This window comes from Lolium perenne, chromosome 1, assembly GCF_019359855.2.
Source record: "Lolium perenne isolate Kyuss_39 chromosome 1, Kyuss_2.0, whole genome shotgun sequence".
Taxonomy (NCBI): domain Eukaryota; kingdom Viridiplantae; phylum Streptophyta; class Magnoliopsida; order Poales; family Poaceae; genus Lolium; species Lolium perenne.
The window spans coordinates 81090137-81097978 of record NC_067244.2 but is presented as its reverse complement, the minus strand read 5'-3'; positions in this window follow the sequence as shown (position 1 = coordinate 81097978).

Here is a 7842-nt window from a genome sequence, read left to right as displayed (position 1 = left end):
AACAGACACGAGGTTCCATGGTATCACACCAGAGAAACCAAGTTATCCACTGGGGAAGATTAATCTCGACGTTCAGTTTGGAACCCGAGAGAATTATAGAATCGAGAAGCTGGAGTTTGAAGTTGTGGATTTTCCGTCGCAGTATCACGCTCTGTTGGGACGACCAGCATATGCTAGATTTATGGCGGTACCACATTATACATACATGTTGTGGAGGATGCCTGGACCTAAGGGACCAATCACAGTCAAAGGAAGCTTCGCCTTAGCCGATAAGTGCGACAAGGATTTTCATCGGATATCAGAAACTTTCGGAATGCAAGCTGAGTATTTGGCGTCAAGGAGTATGACTGACTACGACGTGCTACCAGACGTTGGAAGGCCAAATAAAGAATCAACTTTCAATACTGAGAAAAATTCTAAGGAGGTGCAAATTCACCCGACAGAACCGAAAAAGACGACGTCCATCGCAAACGACATGGACCTCGCATAGGAAAGCGCGCTCGTCGAGTTCCTCCGTGGAACTGGAAAATCTTCGCATGGTGTCCAGCTGACATGCCAGGAGTACCCAGGGAACTTGCCGAGCACCACCTAAACTTGGATCCACTAGCGAGACCAATCAAACAACCTTTGCGGCATTTTTCGGAATCAAACCGCAAGGCTATGCTGTCAGAAATCGATCGACTATGAGAAGCTGGTTTTATCAAGGAGTTGCACACAGAGGCCACATGGGTAGCAAATCCTGTGTTGGTGCCGAAGAAAAACACTAAGGTCCTTCGCATGTGCGTCGACTTTACGTGCCTCAATAAACATTGTCCAAAGGATCACTTTCCCCTCCCGAGGATCGATCAAATTATCGACTCCACGGCTGGATGTGAACGTCTTTCCTTCCTGGACGCATATTCTGGTTATAACCAGATCAGATTGAAAGAAGAAGATGAAGTAAAGACAGCGTTCATCACACCTTATGGCGTGTTTTGCTACAGAACAATGCCCTTTGGTCAGAAAAACGCGGGAGCAACATATCAGAGGATGATGCAGAAGTGTTTGGCGACACAGATTGGGAAAAACGTGCAAGTATACATTGACGATGTCGTCATAACGTCAAAAAAGGGGGCGACGCTGATCAAGGATCTCAAGGAAACCTTTGACAACCTCGACAAATTCTGCCTCAAGCTGAACCCGACGAAGTGTTCTTTCGGCGTCCCAGCAGGAGAACTTCTGGGGTTTCTAGTTTCAGCAAGAGGGATTGAAGCAAATCCCGACAAAATACAAGCTATCGTAACAATGAGGAAGCCAACGAAGTTGAAAGAAATACAGCAGCTAACCGGGCGAGTCGCAGCTTTGAGCAGATTCGTCGCCAGGCTGGGAGAAAAAGCGTTACCATTTTACGCTCTGATAAAGCAAGGAGAGAAATTCCAGTGGAACGAAGAGGTGATACGTCTCCAACGTATCGATAATTTCTTATGTTCCATGCCACATTATTGATGTTATCTACATGTTTTATGCACACTTTATGTCATATTCGTGCATTTTCTGGAACTAACCTATTAACAAGATGCCGAAGTGCCGATTCTTGTTTTTCTGCTGTTTTTGGTTTCAGAAATCCTAGTAAGGAAATATTCTCGGAATTGGACGAAATCAACGCCCAGGGTCCTATTTTGCCACGAAGCTTCCAGAAGACCGAAGAGGAGACGAAGTGGGGCCACGAGGTGGCCACACCCTAGGGCGGCGCGGCCCCCCCCCTTGGCCGCGCGGCCCTGTGGTGTGGGCCCCTCGTGCCGCCTCCTGACCTGCCCTTCCGCCTACTTAAAGCCTCCATCGCGAAACCCCCAGTACCGAGAGCCACGATACGGAAAACCTTCCAGAGACGCCGCCGCCAATCCCATCTCGGGGGATTCAGGAGATCGCCTCCGGCACCCTACCGGAGAGGGGAATCATCTCCCGGAGGACTCTACGCCGCCATGGTCACCTCCGGAGTGATGTGTGAGTAGTCTACCCCTGGACTATGGGTCCATAGCAGTAGCTAGATGGTTGTCTTCTCCTCATTGTGCATCATTGTCGGATCTTGTGAGCTGCCTAACATGATCAAGATCATCTATCTGTAATTCTATATGTTGCGTTTGTTGGGATCCGATGAATAGAGAATACTTGTTATGTTGATTATCAAAGTTATGTCTATGTGTTGTTTATGATCTTGCATGCTCTCCGTTATTAGTAGATGCTCTGGCCAAGTTGATGCTAGTAACTCCAAGAGGGAGTATTTATGCTCGATAGTGGGTTCATGTCTCCGTGAATCTGGAGGGGTGACAAGAACCTCTAAGGTTATGGATGTGCTGTTGCCACTAGGGATAAAACATTGGTGCTATGTTCAAGGATGTAGTCACTGATTACATTACGCGCAATACTTAATGCAATTGTCTGTTGTTAGCAACTTAATACTGGAGGGGGTTCGGATGATAACCTGAAGGTGGACTTTTTAGGCATAGATGCATGCTGGATAGCGGTCTATGTACTTTGTCGTAATGCCCAATTAAATCTCACTATACTCATCATAATATGTATGTGCATGGTCATGCCCTCTTTATTTGTCAATTGCCCAACTGTAATTTGTTCACCCAACATGCTGTTTATCTTATGGGAGAGACACCTCTAGTGAACTGTGGACCCCGGTCCAATTCTCTATACTGAAATACAATCTACTGCAATATTGTTTTACTGTTTTCTGCAAACAATCATCTTCCACACAATACGGTTAATCCTTTGTTACAGCAAGCCGGTGAGATTGACAACCTCACTGTTTCGTTGGGGCAAAGTACTTTGGTTGTGTTGTGCAGGTTCCACGTTGGCGCCGGAATCTCTGGTGTTGCGCCGCACTACATCCCGCCGCCATCAACCTTCAACGTGCTTCTTGACTCCTACTGGTTCGATTAAACCTTGGTTTCTTACTGAGGGAAACTTGCCGCTGTGCGCATCACACCTTCCTCTTGGGGTTCCCAACGGACGTGTCAACCACACGCATCAAGCAAATTTCTGGCGCCGTTGCCGGGGAGATCAAGACACGCTGCAAGGGGAGTCTCCACATCCCAATCTCTTTACTTTGTTTTGTCTTGCTTAGTTTTATTTACTACTTTGTTTGCTGCACTAAATCAAAATACAAAAAAAAAAATTAGTTGCTAGTTTTACTTTATTTGCTATCTTGTTTGCTATATCAAAAACACAAAAAAATTAGTTACTTGCATTTAATTTATCTAGTTTGCTTTATTTACTGTTGCTAAAATGGCTACTCCTGAAAATACTAAGTTGTGTGACTTCACAACCACAAATAATAATGATTTCTTATGCACACCTATTGCTCCACCTGCTACTACAACAGAATTCTTTGAAATTAAACCTGCTTTACTAAATCTTGTTATGCGAGAGCAATTTTCTGGTGTTAGTTCTGATGATGCTGCTGCCCATCTTAATAATTTTGTTGAATTGTGTGAGATGCAAAAATATAAAGATGTAGATGGTGATATTATTAAACTAAAATTGTTCCCTTTCTCATTAAGAGGAAGAGCTAAAGATTGGTTGCTATCACTGCCTAAGAATAGTATTGATTCATGGACTAAATGTAAAGATGCTTTTATTGGTAGATATTATCCCCCTGCTAAAATTATATCTTTGAGGAGTAGCATAATGAATTTTAAACAATTAGATACTGAACATGTTGCACAAGCATGGGAAAGAATGAAATCTCTGGTTAAAAATTGCCCAACCCATGGACTGACTACTTGGATGATCATCCAAACCTTCTATGCAGGACTAAATTTTTCTTCACGGAATTTATTGGATTCAGCTGCTGGAGGTACCTTTATGTCCATCACTCTTGGTGAAGCAACAAAGCTTCTTGATAATATGATGATCAACTACTCTGAATGGCACACGGAAAGAGCTCCACAAGGTAAGAAGGTAAATTAAATGAAGAAACCTCTTCCTTGAGTGATAAGATTGATGCTATTATGTCTATGCTTGTGAATGATAGGACTAATATTGATCCTAATAATGTTCCATTAGCTTCATTGGTTGCACAAGAAGAACATGTTGATGTGAACTTCATTAAAAATAATAATTTCAACAACAATGCTTATCGGAACAATTCTAGTAATAACTATAGGCCATATCCTTATAATAATGGTAACGGTTATGCTAATTCTTATGGGAATTCTTACAACAATAATAGGAGTTCACCCCCTGGACTTGAAGCCATGCTTAAAGAATTTATTAGTACACAAACTGCCTTTAACAAATCTGTTGAAGAAAAGCTTGGGAAAATTGATATACTTTCTTCTAAAGTCGATAGTCTTGCTGCTGATGTAGATCTTTTGAAATCGAAAGTTATGCCTAATAGGGATATTGAAAATAAAATTGTTACTACAGCAAATGCCATCCAAGTTAGAATTAATGAGAATATAAGATTAATGGCCGAATTGCGTGCTAGGTGGGATAGAGAAGAAAATGAAAAACTAGCTAAAGAGAAGAATGTAGCTAAAGTTTGGACTATTACCACCACTAGTAATGCTAATGCTACACATGTTGCTGCACCTCCTACTATTAATAATAAAATAATTGGTGTTAGCAATGTTTCCACTTCTAATGCAAAGCGCGAGAAACTTTGAAATTGCTAAAACTGCTATTTAAAACTGTGATAAAGTCTGAAATTTTTTCCAACATTGGGGATGATGATCCCATTGCTTTAGATTATAATGGTTTGAATTTTGATGATTGCCACATCTCTGAAGTTATAAAGTTCTTACAAAAACTTGCTAAAAGTCCTAATGCTAGTGCTATAAATTTGGCTTTCACGCAACATATTACAAATGCTCTCATAAAAGCTAGAGAAGAGAAACTAGAGCGCGAAGCCTCTATTCCTAAAAAGCTAGAGGATGGTTGGGAGCCCATCATTAAGATGAAGGTTAAAGATTTTGATTGTAATGCTTTATGTGATCTTGGTGCAAGTATTTCTGTTATGCCTAAGAAAATTTATAATATGCTTGACTTGCCACCGCTGAAAAATTGTTATTTGGATGTTAATCTTGCTGATCATTCTACAAAGAAACCTTTGGGGAAAGTTGATAATGTTCGCATTACCGTTAACAATAACCTTGTCCCCGTTGATTTTGTTGTCTTGGATATTGAATGCAATGCATCTTGTCCCATTATATTGGGAAGACCTTTTCCTCGAACTGTTGGTGCTATCATTGATATGAAGGAAGGTAATATTAAATATCAATTTCCTCTCAAGAAAGGTATGGAACACTTCCCTAGAAAGAGAATGAAGTTACCTTTTGATTCTATTATTAGAACAAATTATGATGTTGACACTTCGTCTCTTGATAATACTTGATACACACTTTCTGCGCCTAGCTGAAAGGCGTTAAAGAAAAGTGCTTATGGGAGACAACCCATGTTTTTACCTACAGTACTTTGTTTTTATTTTGTGTCTTGGAGTTTTTTACTACTGTAGCAACCTCTCCTTATCTTAGTTTAGTGTTTTGTTGTGCCAAGTAAAGCCGTTGATAGAAAAGTTCATACTAGATTTGGATTACTGCGCAGAAACAGATTTCTTTGCTGTCACGAATCTGGGCTGTTTTCTCTGTAGATAACTCAGAAAATTATGCCAATTTACGTGAGTGATCCTCAGATATGTACGCAACTTTCATTCAATTTGAGAATTTTCATTTGAGCAAGTCTGGTGCCTCGATAAAATTCGTCAATACGAACTGTTCTGTTTTGACAGATTCTGCCTTTTATTTCGCATTGCCTCTTTTGCTATGTTGGATGAATTTCTTTGATCCATTAATGTCCAGTAGCTTTATGCAATGTCCAGAAGTGTTAAGAATGATTGTGTCACCTCTGAACATGTTAATTTTTATTGTCGCTAACCCTCTAATGAGTTGTTCTATGTTTGGTGTGGAGGAAGTTTTCAAGGATCAAGAGAGGAGTATGATGCAACATGATCAAGGAGAGTGAAAGCTCTAAGCTTGGGGATGCCCCGGTGGTTCACCCCTGCATATTCTAAGAAGACTCAAGCGTCTAAGCTTGGGGATGCCCAAGGCATCCCCTTCTTCATCGACAACATTATCAGGTTCCTCCCCTGAAACTATATTTTTATTCCATCACATCTTATGTGCTTTGCTTGGAGCGTCGGTTTGTTTTTGTTTTTGTTTTGTCTGAATAAAATGGATCGTAGCATTCACTTTGTGGGAGAGAGACACGCTCCGCTGTAGCATATGGACAAGTATGTCCTTAGGCTCTACTCATAGTATTCATGGCGAAGTTTCTTCTTCGTTAAATTGTTATATGGTTGGAATTGGAAAATGATACATGTAGTAATTGCTATAATGTCTTGGGTAATGTGATACTTGGCAATTGTTGTGCTCATGTTTAAGCTCTTGCATCATATACTTTACACCCATTAATGAAGAAATACATAGAGCATGCTAAAATTTGGTTTGCATATTTGGTCTCTCTAAGGTCTAGATAATTTCTAGTATTGAGTTTGAACAACAAGGAAGACGGTATAGATTCTTATAATGTTTTCAATATGTCTTTTATGTGAGTTTTGCTGCGCCGGTTCATCCTTGTGTTTGTTTCAAATAAGCCTTGCTAGCCTAAACCTTGTATCGAGAGGGAATACCTCTCATGCATCCAAAATACTTGAGCCAACCACTATGCCATTTGTGTCCACCATACCTACCTACTACATGGTATTTTCCGCCATTCCAAAGTAAATTGCTTGAGTGCTACCTTTAAAATTCCATCATTCACCTTTGCAATATATAGCTCATGGGACAAATAGCTTAAAAACTATTGTGGTATTGAATATGTACTTATGCACTTTATCTCTTATTAAGTTGCTTGTTGTGCGATAACCATGTTCACTGGGGACGCCATCAACTACTCTTTGTTGAATTTCATGTGAGTTGCTATGCATGTTCGTCTTGTCTGAAGTAAGAGAGATCTACCACCTTATGGTTAAGCATGCATATTGTTAGAGAAGAACATTGGGCCGCTAACTAAAGCCATGATCCATGGTGGAAGTTTCAGTTTTGGACATATATCCTCAATCTCATATGAGAAAATTATTAATTGTTGTTACATGCTTATGCATAAAAGAGGAGTCCATTATCTGTTGTCTATGTTGTCCCGGTATGGATGTCTAAGTTGAGAATAATCAATAGCGAGAAATCCAATGCGAGCTTTCTCCTTAGACCTTTGTACAAAGCGGCATAGAGGTACCCCTTTGTGACACTTGGTTAAAACATGTGCATTGTGATGATCCGGTAGTCCAAGCTAATTAGGACAAGGTGCGGGCACTATTAGTATACTATGCATGAGGCTTGCAACTTGTAAGATATAATTTACATGATACATATGCTTTATTACTACCGTTGACAAAATTGTTTCATGTTTTCAAAATCAAAGCTCTAGCACAAATATAGCAATCGATGCTTTTCCTCTATGGAGGACCATTCTTTTACTTTCATTGTTGAGTCAGTTCACCTATTTCTCTCCACCTCAAGAAGCAAACACTTGTGTGAACTGTGCATTGATTCCTACATACTTGCATATTGCACTTATTATATTACTCTATGATGACAATATCCATGAGATATACATGTTACAAGTTGAAAGCAACCGCTGAAACTTAATCTTCCTTTGTGTTGCTTCAATGCTTTTACTATGAATTATTGCTTTATGAGTTAACTCTTATGCAAGACTTATTGATGCTTGTCTTGAAGTACTATTCATGAAAAGTCTTTGCTATATGATTCACTTGTTTACTCATGTCATATACAT